This window comes from Pinus tabuliformis, chromosome 9 (assembly GCF_031772625.1).
Source record: "Pinus tabuliformis cultivar Carrire ecotype Pingquan chromosome 9, CPIR1, whole genome shotgun sequence".
In the NCBI taxonomy this organism is placed as follows: domain Eukaryota; kingdom Viridiplantae; phylum Streptophyta; class Pinopsida; order Pinales; family Pinaceae; genus Pinus; species Pinus tabuliformis.
In genome coordinates, this window is record NC_142307.1 from 1,195,515,284 (window position 1) to 1,195,538,147 (window position 22,864).

A 22,864-nucleotide genomic window follows, 5' to 3' on the forward strand; every position below is an offset into this window, starting at 1 on the left:
CAAGTTCCTTTCCTCATTTAGAGGAGTTTGTAGCACTAGAGGATTTCCCATATTAGTTAGAGTTGGATGTGGCTGTGGTGGATCTAACTCTACAGATATTTCACGCTACTCTGATTTCTATGGTTGTTCTGTTGTTTCTGGTTGTTCTGATGTAGATGGACTTGGTTCCTGAGTTTGCCTCTGTGAAGGCTCTGCTGTGGGAGCACTAGATTCCTGGGCTAGCCTTTGGGAAGACTATGCATGCACCTGTATAAAGGAGTCTAGGTCAAGTCTCTTATCCAAATCTTTCATCACATTTTTAACTTCAACTTTATCACTATCTTGTTCTACCAATGTCCCTTCCCTCCATTCATTTAAATTGGCATATTGTTCTATTTCAGGAATGCTGTGATGGATGTAGGGTGATAACTTGTGTTTTATCCTTCTATCACAGATGAAACTGTGAGGGTCATAAGCCCAAGCAAAGCTCTTCTTTAAATGCATGTTCCTCTCTATGATTTCTTCTGCTTCTTGCCCTGCTTTTTTGTTGTTGTACACAAATGGGCCTAAGTCGTCTTTGATCCTTAGCTGGGCTTTCTTCTTTGCTTTCATGAAATGGATTTGATCAGAATTGATTAGTTTCCTGTAGTACTCCAGGGAAAATAATCTCATGGGGACATACTTGGGTAATTTGTAGGGAGGCAGTTCACACCCATAGACTCGAATCTCAGTATGATTCTGGTATAAGTATCAGTCACCTATCCTATACTGCTTTGACAACTGAAGGATTCTTTTGATATCATCACTGATTCTAGGGGGAGAACTTCCTGTCAACATGGTAGTTATAAGGTGGACAAACTGATCAATAAATCAATATATGAATAGGGAGAAGAGAATGAGTAATTAATAATAGAGGTCCAGAAAATCACTGACCTAGGGTTACCTTTTGTATCAAGCTTATGCACAGAGAAAGGGAATTTGTCAATTTGATAGTAAAGGAAGAGGTGATATAGGACTATAGAATACTTGAATACTCTCTCATTTTATAACCTCATGAATTGGTCATGGATTTTGTTAGCTATGAATGCAGCATAGTCATATTTGAAAGCAGGAGGCTGACCAGGGATGAAAATACTCATGAGAACTAGGGTCAATTCATCAACAAACTCACTAGTATTGAAACCCATAATGGCAACAATCATATTAACAATATCTTTGCCTATATCAGTGAAGAAACATGTTAGGTAGGGAGGGGGATCTTTGGGTATATGATCCTTATCCATGAAAGTATGGCAAATACAACTGAGTTCAAAACTAGACATTTTGGTGGATTTTTCTAGTAATTCTCCAATGGAAATGGGGGTGAAGTTCTGGCCGAGCTAAAGCTGTAACATTTAATTAATTGAATCAGCAGTAATGGTAAATAGGACTGACTGGTCAGGGGACATTACGACTCTGAGGTTAGGGTTATAATTGGCCTGGCATTGGTGGATAATGTCCAGGAAAATGTGCACAGAAGGGAATAGGTATTTTGGGAGATTTGATTCCTAAAGTCCTATGGTATCTGAATTGTTCATGTAATCGTCTCGGCATCGACAATATACTTTCAGGGGGCATTTATCAGGTTAAAGGTCCTTTATTTTGAACTCTTTATCTGCTAAGGGAAGGTAATCCAAGTCTTTATGGGGAGCATTGACTGGAGGTACATTGAGGGCCATGGGGGTTTCCATCCTAGTTCTTATGTTTTCAGGGACAAAACTGGGATTTTCAATGAAATTGTCAAAAACAGAGGTGTCTGGGAGTTTTAAACTAAGCTTAGCAACTCAAATATATTGAAAATTTTGGGTTTTAAAGCAATTTAGAGGATTTTTCAGTATATAACTGGGTTTCGAGGAGAAAGTCTAGTAAATACCTGTTTCTAGGCAACTGGAAAGGATGTTCACGTTCGTAGGATGCACATAGTGGACTGGAGCGGCGTTGAAGGGCAACGTTCAAGGTGGTTGACAGTTTGGGGATGAGCTGGTTCATTTGGATGTACTGCATGCATGCATGGAACTGTTCTGGATAAAGGACGAAGAATTGATTATAATCGTTTTTTATGCAAAGTCAATATTTTGGCAGGTTTAGTGATAAAGACAGGTGGCGTTATCTTGACGATGTGATGTTTTGTCATTGTGGGAGGCGGTAAGCAGGTTTCATTGCACCACTTATGAGAGGTTGGTGGTATTGAGGGACGGCCGCGCGATTCCACTAGTCAATTAACACATAACATCGGCGCTTTTGGGAAAACCGCTCATATCACGCGTTTAACGTCCGACCAAAAGGCCCGCGCGATATGAGCGATAGCCTTCAGATCTTATCAAACGGTGGTCAGGGGTGGGAAGTGACTAATAGTTTTTTTTTTAACAGAAACGGATATGATCTTTCATTGGCTGGGCGGCCTGAAGCCATGAAATCTGTTACAATAGGCTGGTGTATTTTCTACTTGGCTTTTCAGCCAGCAGACCCTGCCCTCTACTCTAATCACTTTCTTCTTTTTACACTTAGCAAAATGTGCTTCTACTACTAATTTCCCCAGATGGAAGATACATACAAACTGGTGAAGAAGGAGACGGAAAAACATTTCACTTTAGGGAATTGGGTCCCAAAGGGCTGTGTTATCTCTGAGAAGGGAGCCAATGTCTAGTAGGGCTGCCTTATTTGCCTCGCTGTCTACTTCTCTATTGTTTGTTCTCAAGACATGAAAAAAATTCAGATTCATAGTTTTTGTCAAGCCTTTGATCCTTGAGATTATTCTTGCAAGTTGTAGATCCGTTGAGATGGAATTGTTTGCCAGTGCTTGGATAATTACCTGGGAGTCTCCGAAAACATTAGCCTCCTTATAGCCCAGCTCTTTGAGGAATTTGGATCCTTGGTAAAGGGCCATTTCTTCTGCTTGGATGCTTGTAGTGTGGCCTAATCCCCAGGCAAATCGGTGGACAGTAGCTCCTTCTGGATTTATAATGATACCTCCGGCTCCCGCAATACCTGGGTTCCCTTTAGCAGCCCCATCAAAGAAGAGCGATGGTAGAATTTGGTTGGATAGCCAGGATTGGAATTCTTGTTCATTTTTCCTAATTTGTCAATCCTTTGGGGGAGGGGGAGAACTGTTTACTTTTGAGAATTTGAAGTTAAGAACCAAACCAAGCTCTATGTCTTGTTGGCTTAAGTTGGCATCATCCCCTTTGTCTTCCAGCCATTCTGCTAGCTGTCCTTTTGCTGCATTGGCCACTAATCTGAAATCCTGCTCTTTATTTCTAAAGATCCTTCGGTTGCTCTCTAGCCATACTTGCTAGCTGACAAATTTTGGCAAAGCGCTCCATGCAAATCTGACTATTTTATTTTTTGGAGGGGTGACCGGGGTAATTTTTCATCCAATTTGCAAATAGTTCAGGGACTGAAGAGGGAAAGTTGAACTTATGATTCCACGGGGCTAGGAGCTCCTGCCAGATAGAGGAAACGAATCTGCAATCAATCATGATATGAAGGGTAGTTTCAGGATTTTCCTTACATAAGGAGCATCTAGACGGCCCATGAAAGCCCCTTATCTGCAGCCTATCTTCAGTCAATATTTTCTGGTGGCAAAGGAGCCAGCAGAAGTGGTCCACCTTTGGGATTGAAGGAATTCTCCAGATATCATTCCAGGCAGCCGGATTGGGTGGCACATGAGGCTTCTCTAGGTATTTAGCATAGCCTTGAGAAACAGAATAACCTGAACGCTTTACTCCCCAACCTCTCACATCGTGCTTGTTTTTTAGAGTGGGAGAAAGCCCATGCAGGTGCGTGAATAGAGCGTTGAGGTCTGGGCAGAGTGGGATAGGAACAACGGGTTGTTTCCAACCAACCCACATGTTTTCCTCCCAAACCGAAAGATCCCACAGTGTTATTAAATTGGATTCTGCCATTGTTATTGGGAAAACTAGTGTCTATGCAGAGCTGCTAGTCCCACTAAGGCTGGTAGCTACCTTAGAAACAAACAAACTAAAAACTACTTTCATTTTCCTTTATGAGAAATAGATAAGAGAAGAATAAGGAGACCAACCTCTGTCTTGCGCTTGGTTCCTTGCTCGATTCCTCTCTCTTCTGGTAGGTCTTTGCCACTCGCTTCCTTGTCTACCCAGCTTCAAAGAGTACTTGTAGAATCAGAGCAACATAACACTTTTCAAGAACATAGATCTATTATCATAAACAATATAGGACTAGATGTATATTGACCACACAAATGCATAAATCATCAATCATACAAGAATATGGAGGAAAACTTGAATAGCTTTATTGATAATCAAGAAAGAGCAAAGAGGATTATAGCCGATTGTTCTGACCCAGCATCATCCTCTTCGCAAGAAAGCCCTTCTTCACCTCATGAAAAGCTTAGATCACCCAACACTATGATATTGCACCAGGAAACCAACAACACTTCCTTACAAGATACAAAATTCCACCCTCCTAGATCTCTGGGATGAGGGATCCATATATAGATGTTTGCAAGGGGAATGAGTCAGCTTTTGAGATTTGATTAGTGTCCTCTCTCTGATAGTTCTTGATTCCACTTGGAGATTTATGATCTCTTACTCATCCCTAGTCGAATGCAGAGAGGCAAGTGTCACAGGAGAAGTTTCTGGAAGATTCCATGCTTCTCCACCTTGCGGATTGACCCTGCCATTTGTCCACTCTTGCCCATCACACCCCATAGAAGGGTTTTTCAACATGCATCGCACCTACTGTGTGTATTCAGGTGGGATGCAACGCACTTTGAATATGGAGCAGGTGAAATGGTCCAGTTTTGACCAGTTTTGAGTAGTTTTTCATGGAGAACTTCTGCGAGATGCTGTAATCAGTTGACCTTGTTATTTTAGGGGTTGGAACAACACCTTTAGGGACTTAGGAGCCCTTGTTTTATGGACATTTATGCTTGGGGTTGTAGTGCCCAAAAATTTCTATAGCAGTCATCCAACGCTGTAACACAGGTTTGCGCAGAACTTCAGCCAGCGGAGGATTGTTAAGGATGCTATCGTTCCATATTTGGATACGCTTTCCATTGCTTGGAACCCAGAAAGCGTGATCACGGATCAGAGAGTTCGTTTTGTATATGAATTTGATGAAAAGAGTGTTAAATTTATTCTTGGGCTGGTCTAAGCATCGCGTTCTTGGTCCTCTGTAATATTTTCTCCATAGTGCAATTTGAACCCAGCCAGGATTTGGAGCTATGATCCTCCAAATTACTTTGGCGCCCATGGATATGTTCTGTGCATTGAGGTCTTTTAATTTCAAACCTCCATCCTGGAATGATCTGGAGAGAGTCTCCCAATTTATCAGCGAAAATCTTTTCTCGTTTTGCTTCCCTCCCTTCCATAAAAATGTTTTGATTAAGTCCTCCATCTTATTTATAATTCCTGAGGGTGCCAATAGGACTGAAAAGTTGAAAAGAGGTAAATTGCTGAGGACGGATTTTATGAGAACCGTCTTCCCTGCTAAATTTAGCCAAGAGGACCCCAAGCCTGTAATTTTTGTTTAAATTTATCTAACAGAGGCAGCTAGTCCTTGCCCAATGCCCTTGAGTGAAAGATGGGCAAGCCCAAGTACTTGAAAGAGGACCATGAAACAGAGATTGCAAATCCCAGGCAGCGAGCAATATATCTTACAGTAGAGGCGGGAATGTTCCAGCTGTATATGTGACATTTGGAGTCGTTTAGAGCACTACCTGAAATCTTACAGTATTTATCCAGGACTTCTTTGAACTTGGACGCTGAATGCATTGTTACTGTCCCCAGTAAAATGGTTTCATCCGCAAAAAGCACATGGTTGATGTTTTTGGCCCCTCTAACTATGCATAGGCCAGCTAATTCATGATCCTGTTGTTTGCGTTGAAGATAGAAGCTGAGAAAAGATGCTTGAAGTATAAAAAGGAGAGGGGACATGGGGCACCCCTGCCTCAGCCCTCTAGAGGATTTGAAGAAGTCAGCTGCCCTTCCATTTACCAGAGGGTCAATCCATGGCTCTGATATGCAGGCTCTAATCCATTTGATAAAGCTTGGGCCGAACCCCATCTTTTGCGTAACATCAAACAAAAACCTGTGTCTAACTCGGTCAAAAGCATTTGCAAGATCGAGTTTGACAACCATACCTTTCTCCTTGCGGTGGAGGCTGGAGTGGATCGCCTCTTGGACCAACACGAAGTTGTCCACCAATTGCCTGCGTTAGATAAACCTGCCTTGATTATCGGGGATGATTTTGGGGAGGATATTTTTCAGTCTGTTGGCTATCACTTTAGTTATGACTTTATATCCAATGTTACAAAAATAAATTGGGCGAAATCTGCTGAATGTATTTGCTCCTTTCTCTTTGGGGATGAGAGTGAGAAAGGCCGAGTTTGTACTGCCACCTATCTTTTGACAATCCTGAGATTTCTGTATCATTTTAAACAAATTTTTTTCCACGATCTGCCAACAAACCTAGAGGAACCTGGGTGTGAAACCATCAGGACCTGGAACTTTGTCCAGGTCCATTGAGAGCAGGGCTTCTTTAACTTCCTTTAGAGTGATTTTTTCTTCTAGAGACTTTTTCATTTTGGAGGAGATCTTGGGGGGGAATCTTGGGGGGGACAGCATCCAACCAGGCAACGTTGACATTGGCTCCAACATCTTCTCTGTACAACTGCTCAAAGTGGGCTGTTGCTGCCTTTTTTATGCTGATAAAATCCTTCAGTACTTGATTGGCTTCCTTTATCTCGCTGATGGAGTTGCGGCCTTTCCTCGCTTGGGCTTGCTTATGGAAGAATGAGGAATTTCTATCTCCAGATTTGAGCCAGAGGCTCCTAGATTTGAGCCTCCAGAATTCTTCCTCTGCCAAACAGGCCTTATGAAGACTTTGCTGAAGTTTGGCCTCCTTTTCCAGATCAGCCTTAGTAATTTCTGCTGTTTCAAAGTGCAGATGTTGTATTTCTAGCTCACTTTGGATTTTTTTCCTTTCCTCTGCCGGATTAGGTAGGGTTTTGGCCCAAGATTTTAGCATGATTTTAACTCTTCTAAGTTTTTCCTCCCATACAAAAAATGGCGATCCATTGACTAGCTTCTTCCAGCACTCTCTGATTTTTTCCATAAAGTCTTTTTCTTTGATCCATAGGGAGCTGAATTTGAGGGGATAGGACCCAAGTCCTTAGTAGTCATTAGTTCAAGGCTGATGGGTTTACGGTCTGATATGTTGTTGTGGAGGATACGCGATCTGGCTTCTAGACCAAGGAGAAGAAAGGAGATTTTCACTAGGAATCTGTCCAATCTTGCTGCTATATGCCCCAGCCCAACCCTCTTGTTTGTCCATGTGTATTTGCCGACTATTGGCTTGATATCTATCAGGTCCTAGTTTTGCATGAGGTCTTCTACCGTTTCTCTTGTCGGATCTCTGACTATACTGCCTCCTCTTTTTTCTAACGAAAGGAGGGTAAGGTTGAGGTCCCCGACTATGATAACATTTTCCAAATTTTCCTGCTCTGCCAGGCATTTGATGGAGTCTCAGCATGTTTGCTTTTCACCTGCATTGTTAGGGGCATATACATTGACCAGACTAATAATTTCCTTAGTTTCTAGATGCAACAACTTTAAAAGAATCCAATGAGTATTCAGGGATTCAGAGATAAGGGAGAACTTATTTGAATTCCAGAGCAATCCAAGTCCTCCAGATGCTCCACGGGCGGAGGTTGCATGCGCTCCATCTTTTTTCCAAAACTTTCTGCTTGCTTGGAGGAAGGTTGTATCCTCCAGCTTTGTCTCTTGGATGAGAAGAATGTCTGGGGCTTCCAACCTTATTAGGCTATTCATTGCTTCTTCTTTAGCTTTGGAGCCCATTCCCCTACAATTCCAAGAGACTATCTTCATCATTTACTTTTGCTGTGGTGAGCTCCTTTGGAGCTCTGGGTATGGTTCTTCTTTGTCTTCGGGGTTTTAGCTAGGAGTTTCTCTAGCATTGGTTGGCTGCCCTGAAGCTTTTCCTTATATGTTTCTTGCTCCCTTTTTTCTTTGGATGGCATTCGACCTCTTGTAGACCTTCTGGGGGTGGACTGGGACTCTCCTATTTCCCCTTCTTCCTCTGAGTCCTCGGACTCTTGGGTTTCCTCCTCATCTTCTGATGCCTTCCCTTTAGATCTCTCTGGTTCACTTTTAGATTTGGGCAGGGAGACTTCTTTCTCAACGTCGGTCTCCTGGGTGGTCATGTTTTTGGATCCCAGTATCTCAAATTTATTTCCTTGGATCTCTAAGGGTGCATGCTGAGCAGGGCCCAGTTGAGTGGCTCTGGGGTTAGTATTTGCAGTTTTCCTGTATGTCGTTTTGGATCTTTTAGCTCGATTCCATCCTTCTTCTTTCCCTTTTTCCTCTACCCCTTTGGACGGGAAATCTCTAGCGAAGTGTCCATATACTTGACACTTCCGACATTTGAACGACAGCTGCTCGTAGTCCAATTTCTGTACATGTGTCCAGGGACCAACCCTTATTTTGATGGCTTCTGGTAGTCTGACCTCCAGATCAACCTCCACACAGATTCTAGCATAGTCACATTGGTCCTTGTTGTTGGCCTTGTCTATGAACTTCCCAAGGGTGTTTCCGATGTGCTTCAGAGAATCCCAGTTCCAGCAATGGACTGGGAGGTTGGGGAGCCTTACCCAAACCGGGACTGTTGAAGGCACGTCTACCGCCGGATCGAAATCTGGTGTCCATTTATTTAGGTATAGCCCTTGAGGTCCCATGAAGTACAGGCCGTTTCTGAAGATTAGGTCCTTATCTTCTTTATATAAGAACTCAAATAGGAAGTATCCTCTTCCGAGGAAGTAAGACGTTACCTTATTCTTGATCAGGGGAGCCCAGTTTCTAGCAACCCAGCTCTCTGTTGTTTTTGGGGAGGGCCAGAGACCTGTAAACTCCCCGACCAGTGCACGATCTGCCAGCGACAAGGCTACTTGAATCGGCCCTTCAGGAGGTAGAGCGATCTCGGGAATGTCCTCCAGTCTTTTCACGAACTTGGCGGCTTCCACAGCTTTCTTCTTGGGTAGAGAAGCCAACAAGGCTTGAAGGCCTCAGCAGCAGATGGAGGGGGAGGGGAGGAAGGCCCATGAGGGGGGTCCGGATCCTCCATGATGAAGCAAATCCAAACCTAGCCGATTGCAGCCAGGTACCAAGCGAATGTCAATAAATCCCACAGCCCGAGGAAGAAAAATACCGCGATCCAGCTCGCAGGAGGTGGAGGGATGCAGTAGCGGGTTTGACTCCAAGGAGCCGAGGGGAGCCGAGGCGGGCACGAGCTCAGGGGCTAAGATCCGCTGGACGCGGATCTCACAGAGGCGGGGTCGAGGCGCAACAGCCAGCTCGCGCAGCTCTCTCAGCATAATCGATTGTTCAAAACACATTAAATGTTGTTTTTGGGAAGTGACTAATAGTTAATGGAGGGGGCTCGACGTTTGATTAAATACTTTAATTACATCGGGGACGATGTGATTGGTCGAAATTTGTTAATTAATCCTGATGATCAATTTACCCTTTATTTAGCATGGTGGGGGTTGGGGTTCTTAATTAGTCACATGTTGACTAATTAATCCCATTACCAAACATTATTAAGGTTATATTGCAACCATGGAGCGGGATATATAATTTATTGGGTTTGTAATAATAATACGGGTAAGGGGTAGTTTATTTTCGGGAGTTAAATAATAATATTAATTAGCGGTTAATATGATTTTGTAAGATATGAATTCATGCTAAGTTAAATTGTTTTTGAAAGCATTTTCATCATACACATTTAAGACTTAGGCTAAGTGAATATGAGGGTTTATATGGAGAATGTTTTAATTTCCCTAAGTAAAATAGGATTTTACTTAGGAAAAGCTTTATTAAGGGAATGAATGATTTTTTGGAGGCGTAAATGTTGATGAAGGGGATTTAAGTACTTTAGGTATTTCAAATTATTGGGTCGAGGGTCCCGTCCCTCCAAAAGTTAGAGAAATGCTCTGAGCCCCTCTAACTTGTTTATAGGTACCTTTAGCACTTGGGGGAAATTAGTGAATTTTTAGGGGAAAATGTAAGGAAGTTAACTAATTTGACTTTGTTTCCTTGATGTGTTGTCTCCAATGTGATTTGTGCTTTGTCCAGATGATGAAAGCAAAAGTTTTAAGCATTAAACTTAACCATTCATCACACATTTATTCTGCAACCATCATCTACTTACCCTACCTACTTAGCCTAGCATTTTTACTTCTTCATTAGGGTGCACTTAAACTGGCAAACCCTTTTCAAACTTTCTTTTCTTTTACATATTGATATCTATCTAAATCTATACTTATTACATCCAAGGGCCCAGATTAAACTGTTGAGCTCCTTTTATTCACTCTACCTATCTACTTATCTGCCAAGATTACAATGTTTGGTCAGATTTTTATTCTCTATCTCTATAACATGGAAATTAAAAACATGAAATAACCAAGATTGAACTATTTGGTTACCATGGATTGTGGCATAGGTGACAAGTTGCACACAATCTTTATTATGCATAAAGTAAATAGTAGTGGCATTTGGACTTGCACACTTCCATGGTCTTTTCTTTTTGTTTGGGTTCATTTTCTTTCATTTTTTTGACCTTTTCTTTATTCTTTCTGCCCTTTTATTCTTTTTCTATGGCATACCCTGTTTACATTTTTTAATTTTTATTTTTCAAAAATATGGAAAACCTTTGAAACAAGTAAAGGTATGAACATATTTCAGAGCTAAACCAAGTCAATCATGATATATGACACCTATTGGTATAGGGGCATAAAAAGATCGACGGCTAGGATTTAGTGCGAGCCTTTAACCATGATCAAAACAGACGTACACTCCTACCCCCGCTCTTCTGATAGATGTTGCTCCTGTGGCTTATTTTCCTGTGAGCTCCTATAACTTTGTTTATGCTCCTTCGCTGTTTTCTTCCTATCGGTTCTTCTTGGGCATAGATTACATGTGATACTTCTGATATGGCTCCTTCGATGTTTTCTTCTTTACTCCTTTGTTATCATTGTTGCTCTTTGTTCTTTCGATAACACTTACCCTTGGGCATATGTGATAACCTGCTTCTTTTGCTCTGATGACTTGCTTCTTTGATGGCTTTCGATAAACTCTTCATCTTACTCTTTGGCTTCTTGCTCTTGTTGCTTTACTGGATCTACTGCGTCATTTCCTCTTCAATTGCTGTTCAATTTACCTCCTGCTATTCAATTGCTATTCAATTTTTCAATTAACCTCCTGTTGTTCAATCCACTTGGGTCCTCCATCTTATCATATCATCATATATCAAACTTTCATCACTATGGTGAAGCCCTGGGTAATCATGTATCAATGGGAAATAAATGGGCAATCATGTATCAAAGAATTTTCCATCACAAACATTGCTATATTGAAATAAATGAAAACCTAGATTAACATCAAGAAGTAGAAATAATTAAATGTTTTTGAAAAATACAAAGAGATCAAGCATAGGAAAACTTGAGAGATGGTTTACTCCTCATTCACACTGACTGTAATAACTACTTCCAAATTGTAGGTATCTTTAAGTAATATTCAATCTCAGCTAAAACTTGAGAACATTTCTTCTTTCGCTAAGGATAATAGGATAAAATCCTTAGAATATCTAGTTATCAAAGCAGGGTATGATCCAAGCAACGTAACTGCAGTAGAAGAAATCACCAGAAAGAAGAATGCTGACATAACTTCTCTTAGAAAATAATTAAAATTGTAGTTACTAAAGATCCTCAAGCTAAGGAAATGGGAGAAGTTGAAAGTCAGAAAGAAAATATGATCATGCTCATCATGGAACAGAATGCTCAGATAAAGGAAATGGAAGCAGAGATGGACAAACTCATCAAGGAAAAAGAGAAGAATTCTCAACTTGCTTTGGTACCTCTTGATGCATTTCCTCTTTCATCAATAATTAAAACATGAATTTCTACATCCGTTATAACAGCAGGATAATCCACCTCTATAACACCCCCTACTTCAACTATATATGATTCTATCAAATTGGTCCAATCAATGGAATATGATTCAATACAAGGAGAAGAAATCAAAAAGCTGCGGGAGGATGTAAAGGTCGTATAAGAACAGAAAACCAGATATGAAAACTCTCTCTTAACAGAGATGCAGAAATTCGAGAGACTTACCCAAAGAATGCAATAGATAGATAAGGAATCTGCTATGGGTAATACCCTATCCCAGGTTAAGGAGAACATCTGGAAAAGGATAAATGAAGCCATGATAGAAATATGGCCATTTATACAGATCATATTTGATTAGAAGGAATTAATTAAGAAATATAGTGAAGCTATTGAACAAATCAAAGAGCATCTGGGTGATAAACCAAGTGAAGCTACATAGCTCATTAAGTTTCTCAATTCCAAAAACAGGCAAGAGATAAAAGAACTAGAGATCGAGGATAGGACTGAGACAATACTAGAGGTAGAAAAGCTGCTAACCAAAAGAAACTTAATCAGGCAGCTGGGAGAAAAATGTGAAGTTTTAGACATAGGTGTACAAAGGTTCTTCATTAAATTGGAAGCCCTCTAAAAAAATGGACTTCCCAGCTTACTAGTGATAAATGACAAGCTCGGTACATGGCTAGATTATAGCCAGAATTGATGACCATTTCTAAAAAGAGTACCAAGTTTATAGGTGTAAAAGGCAGCATAATAGGGAAAGAATTTCTAGTAGCATTGGCATATGATTTAGACATCTAGTATGAAATTAAGCACATCTTTATTTCTAAGCCAACTTTTGATAAATATACTGAAGTGGATGAGGTCTACAAAAAGTTACTTAAGATGTCTATTCTAAGTGAACAACGTTGGGATAAGTTGTGTGAGTTACTGGAGTAAAATATGATTTTATTTTTTCAACACAGGCCCAACAACACACCCAAATTTCGAGGGCTAGATATTCAGCAGTTCCACAAGGCTAGGGCCACAATTTGTTTTAGAGGTTCCTAAACTACATCCTGATCAGGTTTGACATGATATTTTGTAAATAAACTTATAAATACTTTTCTTTTTGAAGTATTAATGGTTGATTTTTGCATTCCATAAAGCTATTGTACTTTTTCCATTTGATGGGCTGATAAGTAATAAAAAGGACATTCTTCACAGGATTCATGTGTTGGACTATTTGGTGAAGTTCTTCTCTCACTGTCTATGTGTTTATTTCTTTGTTTCCATACTTATGTGTTCTTAAATCTGAATTATTTTATAGAAAGTTGATGAACATAATTTGTTGAATTGAAATGTTTTCTCCCTATATTAATTTAAAGAATTCTCTTTTGCTTAATTGAACCTATTTCTTTTCTTCTATTACATTTGATTTAAAATTAAAAGATCCAGTTAGTTAAGTTACCTTTCCCTATAAAACTCTTTTGAAAATTTGAGATAGATCCATGTTAAGTTTGTAGACTCCATAACCCAATAGAAGTTTCACGCATTTAATCAACCAACCAAATTTTAATATCAAACTCTGAACTCTCATAGCTATCCTAAAATAACAAATACAACAAATTTAAATTTGACAAAGAGATCCCTCTATGAGTTTAGGAAGGCTAGATCTTAAGATCCAAAGTGGTTTTGTGGTTACCTCTGTGGTTTCTTTCACAACCTCGAAAATTACAGAGTGATAACATAGTGGCAACCATACTAGGGATGAACAATTATTCATTTCATTTTTACAAGATTCACTTCTCTAGTTCATAAAACTTTATTTCAGGAAAAAGTGATGATCCAAATTTCAGAAATAAAGGATTAGAGTTTGTAAACTACGTAAAGAATCGAATGATGTCTCTCACATTTCAGATCTAGCTCCAAAAAGGGTTTACACTAGATCTCATCTTGATCCAGAACCTCCCAAAATTTTAGATGATCCTGAAAAGTTAATAAGGAAAATAAGTTTAGCTAAAATTCAAGGAAGTAATAGTCCCCATTCTAGAGAAAATTCTCTTCCAAAAAAGTTTGTTACCATACAGGATATTTAGTTTGACTTACCATTTGAACATAGTCTATTTAGGACCAAATCTGAAAGTTTTGTAGATCAAACAGTAATTGATAAATCATCACTCCAACCCTATAAATCTGTAGGTCCATCTGTTGAACTACATTTTTATCAGCAAATCCTACAAAACTTTGATAAGTTACAAGATCTTATATTAGTACTTGATCAAGTTGTACATCAAGCCTATATTCATCAATCTATTGAACTTTCTGCCCTTACTATTGCAACATCTTATTTTTCCTCCCAATTTGTTCATCCTACATCAATCAGTCCCACCCCTTCTATAATCTCCACTACTTCTCCAATAGTATCACAAGCATCAACCCAACCTATCCTAAGAAATCCTACATCTATACCTCCCATAAGACGACCTATTATTCAACCCAACATGGCTTCTCGTTATGCTCCCTTGGTCTTACCTGGGAAATTGCATCCTATGCCCTAAGATTATCAAACCAGAATTCCACATTTTTATGCCACTTGTGCTATGACTACAAAACAACATATAGATAAAATGGATGATTTCACTGATCTTCAGAAGGTGGAAGAAAATGATGTAAAGATGAGACATTTTTCCCAGAGTTTGGGTGGAGAGGTAAGAAAATGGTTTAAAAAATTAATAGCAGCTAGTATAGTTGATATTGATGCCTTTCATCAAACTTTCTTAAACAAGTGGGAAACCAAAAAGAATCATCTTCATATTCTGAATGAATATAAAAACTTAAAAAGAGGAACTAATGAGACTATGGAAGAATATTATGATAGGTTTAATAAAGTTTATAATGCAATTCCACCTTCTATTAAACCTCCCCTGGGCTTGGCCCTTATACATTTCCTTGATAGAGAGACCCTAATACCTTAGAGGAAATGCAAGCTAATGCCCTTAAAGTCGAGGCTAATTTGTTAGCCAAAAAAGAAAAATAAAAAACTAAAAGAAGGGTTACTATCAAAGAGGAACCTTCCTCCTCTTCTCCATCTGATTATAAAATAGATAGTCTACTTAGAACCATGGAGAAGATGATGGATAGGATAAGTATATCTGATAGGACTCCTCCTAGAGAAAACAAACCTACTCCCCAATTCATAAATCCAAAATTTAGAAGAAACCTAACCCTGATAAAAAAAAGGAACAAAAAGGTCCAGATCAGCAGGTTAGACCTCCTTTTCAAGTGAACTATATAGATGAGGAGGGAGAAATAACTGAAGACATGAATGATACTCAAATAAACTTAATGGGAGTAAATGACAATGATTCTACATTTCTTACTCAAGAGGAACACGACCTTTTTCTACTATCCCATGATGAAGTAGATATCGAGGAATCAGAAGAGTATAAGAAAGGTTTTGAAAATGCAATTATGGAAGTCCATTGACAATATAATATAAGGAGTAGGAAAGCACTTGATAATACTATTAAAAGGAATGCTAATAATCCCAATAAAAAGGTACATTATACACCTGCTAAGAAAAACCTTGACATTCTTGCTAAAAAGAATGTAGAGGATCCAACCCAAAATACATCTGATACTGTATTCAAAGCCACTCAAACTGATAATCCCTCTACTAGCAAGCAAAGAGATATTTCCCAAAAGGACTTGGTTGAAAAAACAAGATGCCATCAATTTCAACAAAACTCAAACATCATTCAGTATAGAACATGAATTGCAAAAGCTTAAAATATCCAATCCTCTAACACAACTTATGAAAAAAACTGCATACATATCACAAGTAATGAAAGACTTAAGTATATGAGAAGATACATATACATTCAATGTATCTAATGATCAACCAGAAGTATTGTTTGGGACTGAGGTCGATGGAAAAATCCAAGATGGAGATGTATTTCCTTTTTACATTAGCTTAAACATTCATTATAAAATTTTACATAACACAATGCTTGACTCAAGGGTCTCTTACAATCTCATGCCTAAGGTTATCATGGAAAATTGGGACTAGATATCACTAGACTATACAAGGATCTGTATTCGTTTGATTCAAGTAAAGTAAAATTCCTTGGGCTTATTAAGGATTTGTGTGTCAACTTAGTGCAAATACCAGCCAAGAGCTTGGTAATGGACATAGTTGTTGCTGACATACCCCCTAAATATGGCATGTTACTGTCTCGCTCATGGGGAGATAAACTCCAAGGAACCGTCCAAATGGATATGACCTATGCTACAATTCCACACGTTCTGGATCAATACGGATGCCATCCTTTGAGATAATGTGCCCAAGTAGTTTGCCTTCATCCATGGCAAACAAGCTCTTCTTAGGATTCAACGACACACCATATTTTCTGCACTTTTCAAAGACAATTTTCAAATGATACAAGCGTTCTTCATCTGATTTGGAAAACACGGTCAAATCATCAAGGTACACAACCAAGAAGACATCTTTCTCATTTGCGAAAGCCAAGTCCATTGCCCGCTGAAAAGTGGCACCCACATTCTTCAAACCGAAAGGCATTTTGGCGTAATGAAAGGTTCCCCATGGAGTGGTGAATGCTGTTTTGTCTCGGTCATCTTCATGGACTAAAATTTGGTTGTATCTGGAATAATCATCGAGTAGTGACATGCGAGATGCTCCAACTACTCGCTGAAGTATGTGATCCATTTTTGGCAGCGAATAATTATCCTTCAATGAAACTTTGTTGAGATTTCGAAAATCAATGCACAAACGAATCTCACCGGTCTTCTTTCGCACGGGCACCAAATTAGATATCCAATCAGAAAAATGGATGGGAACAATGATTCCTGATTTGTACAACCTATTTATCTCCTTCTCAATTGATGGCAACAATTTTGTATTAAGCCTTCTTAACTTCTGTCTGAAAGGTTTTTGATTAGGCTTAATAGGAATTGTGTGCTGAATTATATTGGTGTCATATGTTTTCAAATCAGAATAGTCCCAAGCAAACACATCGGCAAAAGATGATAAAAAACTGATATATTTGGCCTTTACCTTCGGTGGCAATGTTTTGGACAGCTTTACCATCTTTGGATTTTCAGCAGTTCCAATATTCACGTTTTCAACTCCCTTCTCTGTTGGATGCAATGTTGGTTTGCGGGCTACATCATCATGATCAAAGAGTTCTTCTAAAGGTATCAAACCTTTAGGAATCACATTATCCTTGAGCTTCAACACTTCCATTTGATTGATCTGCACATCATCTTTACCATAATCATGTTCTACATCAATTGAGGTATCTTTGAATTTACCTTTGTTTTGTAGAAAATCATTAATCTCCTCATCAGCTTGAAAAACTTGCCAATATCTCTAATTATCCGGGACTATCGGACGATGCTTCACATGGATTTCAAATTTATTGCTTGAGTTCATAGGAATCTTCAAATTACTTGCTGCCTTAGCAAGTGCATCAGCAATACTATTTTGAATACGAGGCACACACATCAAAGTGTAATCTGAAAACAACTTCAAAATGTCTAGAACAACATTCCGGTATGCCCGCATCCGAGGATGTTTTGCTTGATATTCACCTTTAACTTGCTTAATCACCAATTCGGAGTCGCCATATACAACAATCTTCTTAGCATTCAACTTTCTTAGGATCTTTAGGCCAGCAATCAAAGCCTCATACTCAGCTTCATTGTTTGAGCAATCAAAAGCAAGTTTATAAGAACATACCCGAACATTACTCGACACTTTGTTTGGAGCAGAAAAAGGACTGCGTGCCCAAATTCCAATCCCAGCACCATCATTTCCCACTGCACCATCGAAATCCATGGTCCATAGGCCATCTTCCTCTTCTTCTAAGTGCTCAAACTCTTTTTCCTCTGTTTTTGTTGCTTGCTGTCCATCATCTTTTTTTGATTGCTGAATGGTATTTACATGTTCTTGTCCTTCTCTCTTCAAAACTTCTCTAAAATTTTCTGCCATCTCTGGAATATCCTCTGCTACAATTAACTGACTATCAATATCATTGAAAATATCTGAATACAAAACAAAAGACTCTAGATCTGTATGTATATAATTAATTGGATGATTAATTGGTTTCTCCTTGCTTGTAATCATGTATTTCATTTTCTGTTCACGATAAAATTTTCTCATTTGGCCAAACATTGGAATCGTTGCATAGGAGAAATCAAGCTGCATAGTTCCTTTAATCTTTGCTCCCCAAGACCTTGAAAGAAGCATACCGAATCGGGGAGGAATGTTTGCCACAACAACATCCATCAAAATATTCTTAGCCGGAATTTGATCCAAACTGACAACCAAGTCTTTAATAAGCCCAATACATCTCACCCTGCTGGAATCAAATGAATACAGATCATGATATTTCCTTGTGATGTCCAAACCCAACTTCTCCATGATAGCTTTTGGCATAAGATTGTGGGAAGCGCCGGAATCAAACATAGCATTATGCAATACAAACTCATGCACTCTCAAACTGATATAAAAAGGAGGCACATCGATGTTTGGAGACTCACCATTCAATGCTGGTCCAAAAATCAGTTTGGGTTTATCATCTTCCACACTCACCATATCAAACATTGGATCAAAATTCAGAATTTTGGAAACCTGACCTCTATAACTATTGTTCCTCATCACCTCTGTCAAGGGAATGGATACCTTCAATTTAGAAATTTAATTTTCTAAACTAAAAGTGGAATTCTTCTCTACCTCTTTGGCTGGAACCTCTTTGTTCTCAACTTTATCTTTCGGTGCAATTGGCTGATTGACTCGTTCATTTGTTGGTGGAGATTTGTTAGGCATTGGATCAACAACTTCTTTGCCTTTATTTGGTGCAACCGGTGGCTTATTCTTAGATGCTGGACCTTCCTTTCTCTTTTGGATTGGATTGATGGGAACATTTCTATTTCTTAATGAATATTGACGTTACTGAGCGGACAAGGCATGCATATACCCTCTTTGATACTCATCTGACTCCTCTTCAAGAGCTGTGTCATTCGACAAGATAAAATCTGCGTCATGCTGTACAGCTGAATTTTCTGCATACTCATCATCTTCAGTGATAAATTTTGGCATATCATCAGGATTGAAGAAGTGATTTTCTTCTCCTATTACATGGTATTCATCATCAGATTCGGGACAAACAAAATTCTGCTGAAGGGGTGTCTTTACTTGCTGCTGTTGTGATGACGTTTCTTGTGCTCACTGCTCATGCTGTTTGATCCTGAATTGAGGTTGCTGCTGGCCACGAAAATTGGGATTCTGAATCTGCGGTTCAAGCTTATCAAGTGTCAACCTTTCAATCATATTTTCTACCTTGCAGAGCACTTGATCTGAGGTAGAGGCTTCTTATTTTATTGAGACTTTTTTCTCTGCTTTCAATCTAGCTCTCTTGTCATTCAAATTTGCCTCAACACTAACGACAATTTTCTGCATTTCTTCTAAGGTAGCTGGATCTTTCTCCCTTAATTGATAAGCCATGTCTGGATCAAAACCATCCGGGAACTTAAGCAAAGCTGATCTTATAGTTGGCTTTAAATCATCAGGAATTGCATTATAAACCACATTGAATCTAATACAATAGTCTTGAACAGACTCACCAGCATTTCTCTTGATCTTAGTATATTCAGAAGTGATTTGTAGAGGATCTTTCTTTACTTCCCAGTGTTCCAAAAATTGTCTTTTAAGCTCTTCTAATGTAGGAATACTTCTGGCCGGCAAAGCTCTGAACCATTTTCTTACCTCGCCACCGAAAGTCTGCACGAATAACCTCATGGTCACATTTTCTACATTGATCTCATGGAGATCGAAGAAATCCGTCATTTTATCCACATGTTGTTGAGCTATGATACCCTGAGGCGTGCCATCAAACAAAGGAATTTTGATCTGATAATCTACGGGCATGTCATTCAAAACTTGAGGTAGCACAAGAGGAGCAAACCGAGCAGCCATTGCTCTTGGTGGATTTGGTCTGGGGGATGTTGGAGGAGTGGGAGCAGCTGATGTGTGAGGTGTATGAGGAGGTGTATGCGGAGGTGAAGCAATTTTGGATGTAGAAGGAGTAGATGGAGGTGAATTTACAACAGACTTTTGATCAGCATTGTTAGGCTGCGGGGGAAGGGTGCAAATGAAAGGCAGCTCCGTGGGAACCCTTGAGCTAGATGGGGTTGCGACAGCTCCAAGAGTTGAAGATGTAGCTTCTAGGAAATCAATGATATTTGCAGCCTCAATATCAGTCTGGAGTTGTTTTAGAATGAAATTCTCAATGGACTTATTGGATTTTTCAATATCTAGAGCAGCGAGAAAGTCTGGATTTGGGACGATAGACTCAAGAGCGTTTTCAGACTTGGTTTTAAACAATGACAATTCAAACTTTTCATCAAAATAAAGCTCTTCAAGATACTAGAAAATTGCAGGGCAAGAATGAGATTTAAACACGGGAGTCACAGAGCTATCTTGGTGAGCAATTCTTGAAATCAAATTGGGATTGTCGTAGAAAGGGGAGGATTTGGATCTGGATTAGCTCTTGTATATCTCTTTGAAGCTAGCGTGTTATTTTCAAGAAATCAAAGGAACATAGACAACTTATTCAACCTTTCAGATTCTAAACTTATCATCCAAAGCTTAGAATTCTCAAATGTACTGGGGCGATTTACAGGTCAAGTGTCACAATTACAAGCTAGACCGGAGATTGACTGAAGCAGCGTTTATCTACTTGCGCTAATGTAAAGCAAAAGCGTTTCGAAGGCTACCTGGCATAACTTCAGGCTCCATCTGTAGCTTAGAAAACCAATGACATCAACAAGCAAACCATTTCTTCCCCAGTATGGTTGCCACTATGTTAGAGCCGAGATTTGTCTCAGGCTGAAAAGACAAGGTTCTAGGTCCACATCAAACCATGCTTAGCCTCGTAGCTAGCCCTACGAGGACAGGAGAGGGCTCTCTCCGGGTCAATCTTGGCAAAAGGTAATCGATGAGGCTCGAGATGACTAAATTTGCAACTGATCTTAGGCTAGATATTAAGTGCAGGGATTTGATTTGGTTTTTTGAGGGTTTTTTTTGAAAAAATGGGAAAGGCAAATTGGGCTCGAGGATGACGCACAGTTTCTGCAGAGTTCCGATTGGGGCAAGGAAGGCAATCATTTTGATGCTTTAAAGTGAGTGATATGGATAGATCAGACTGGTAAGGCGTTAAGGAAAGCAAGAAATTATCAAGAATTCTCCTTCAACAGATGAAAACATGAAAATTTAAACAAATTCAAAGGCAGAGCATAACAGTTATGGATTCTACCTTAATCACTCATTTGTTCAAATTAAGAAGAAGAAGAAAGAAAATGATACACATAAAACTAATGAACTTACAATTACCCAGAGAAGCACACCATCAAAACATAAAGCCACATGGATCCCAAATAGTGCTACAAAACCCTGGTCTTTCCTTTGCCAAAAATGCAGAAATGAATGTACAATAGAGTGCCAAACTTTTCCCAAGAGTCCAACCCTGAAAATGACTTAGAAATTACATGATATAGACTAACTCAACCCATTCCCTTGCCTCTAGGAGTCGAGCTCATCATTTTAGGAGATGTTTCAACCAATTCTAAACAAAGCACTAAAATCTAGGCAATCAAAACAACTTGCCTCTATAAGGTAGGAAACTGATTCATTCATTAAATTTTCACTTTTTGGTTAATGAATCCTCTAGAAAAATTACATAAGTGCCAAAATTACATCATATTTAGCTAATTACATCAAGATAGATCAAAAATAACATCACAAAGCAAAACTAGTCAAACTGGCCGAATTTCTGAGCTGGAAGGTGAAAAATTGGTCAAAAAACCTCTGTGCGCCATGCCAATTTTTGTATGTGTCACGCCACTTTGATGCTGATTTTGAGGCACTTGATGAAGTCCAAATTGAGCCCAAGTGTTCTTTTTGGAAAGCCCTACGTGTCTACTTTCCAACCCAAGTGGAATTTCTGAATTTGGTGCCCATTTTCCCCTCCAAAACCTCAATCTCCCAAGACTGCTTCCTGTGTGTGAAATTAGGGACAGAGAGGTCATTTTTAGGGTGTTTTTGACCTCCTAAGGACTCAAAACTTGCCCAAACTTCTTGGCCATGCACCAACAGTCATGATTTTTCATGAAAAATCCAAAAATATAAAGCTTTTTGCATTTGGAGCCTCCAATCATAAGTGCGCGCCACGTGGGGCGACGCACAGGGAGAAAAACCCTGTTTTTTGTACAAAAAATCACAAAAATACCAAAACTGCCCCAAATTTCTTGAAATTGGAGCTTCTTCATTAAGTGTTATGCTGGGATAAAGAGGCTTCGGCCAATATTTAAAGACGATCGAGCTCCCTTTGCCTCTTTTGCTTCCTTATTGCCTTCCTAAATTTTGCCCTCAAATTCCTGACTCGAGCCTTGCACACCATATTCCGTGCCCTATAGTGAAAAGCCACATGTCTTAGAAATGCATGGTCCTTATTGGCCTTGTCCAACAGCCTCTTTAAGTGCATGTTAACTCTCTCGAGATTGGCCTCCCGATCCTCATTAATCTCTTGCTCCAATGATGTGAGCTCAATTCTTCTCCTTTGTGCAGCTTGGCAATTCTCGCGGATGTTTTGTAGCTCCATGATTGCCTGCTGATCTTCAAGCTATTTGTTCCCCTACTCCAAGTATTTCATGGTCCACTTAGCCCTCTCCAAGTCAAGGGATAAGGCTTCGATCTCTGTTTGCTACTCCTGGATGATCTCTCTAAGTTTGGCGCTTTGTGGACCCATATCAGTATCATCATCATGAATGAGAATGAAGTCGGTCTCTCTTTCACCTGAAGGCCCCTCATCCTGCATTGGCCTCTTGCCTTTTTCCTATACC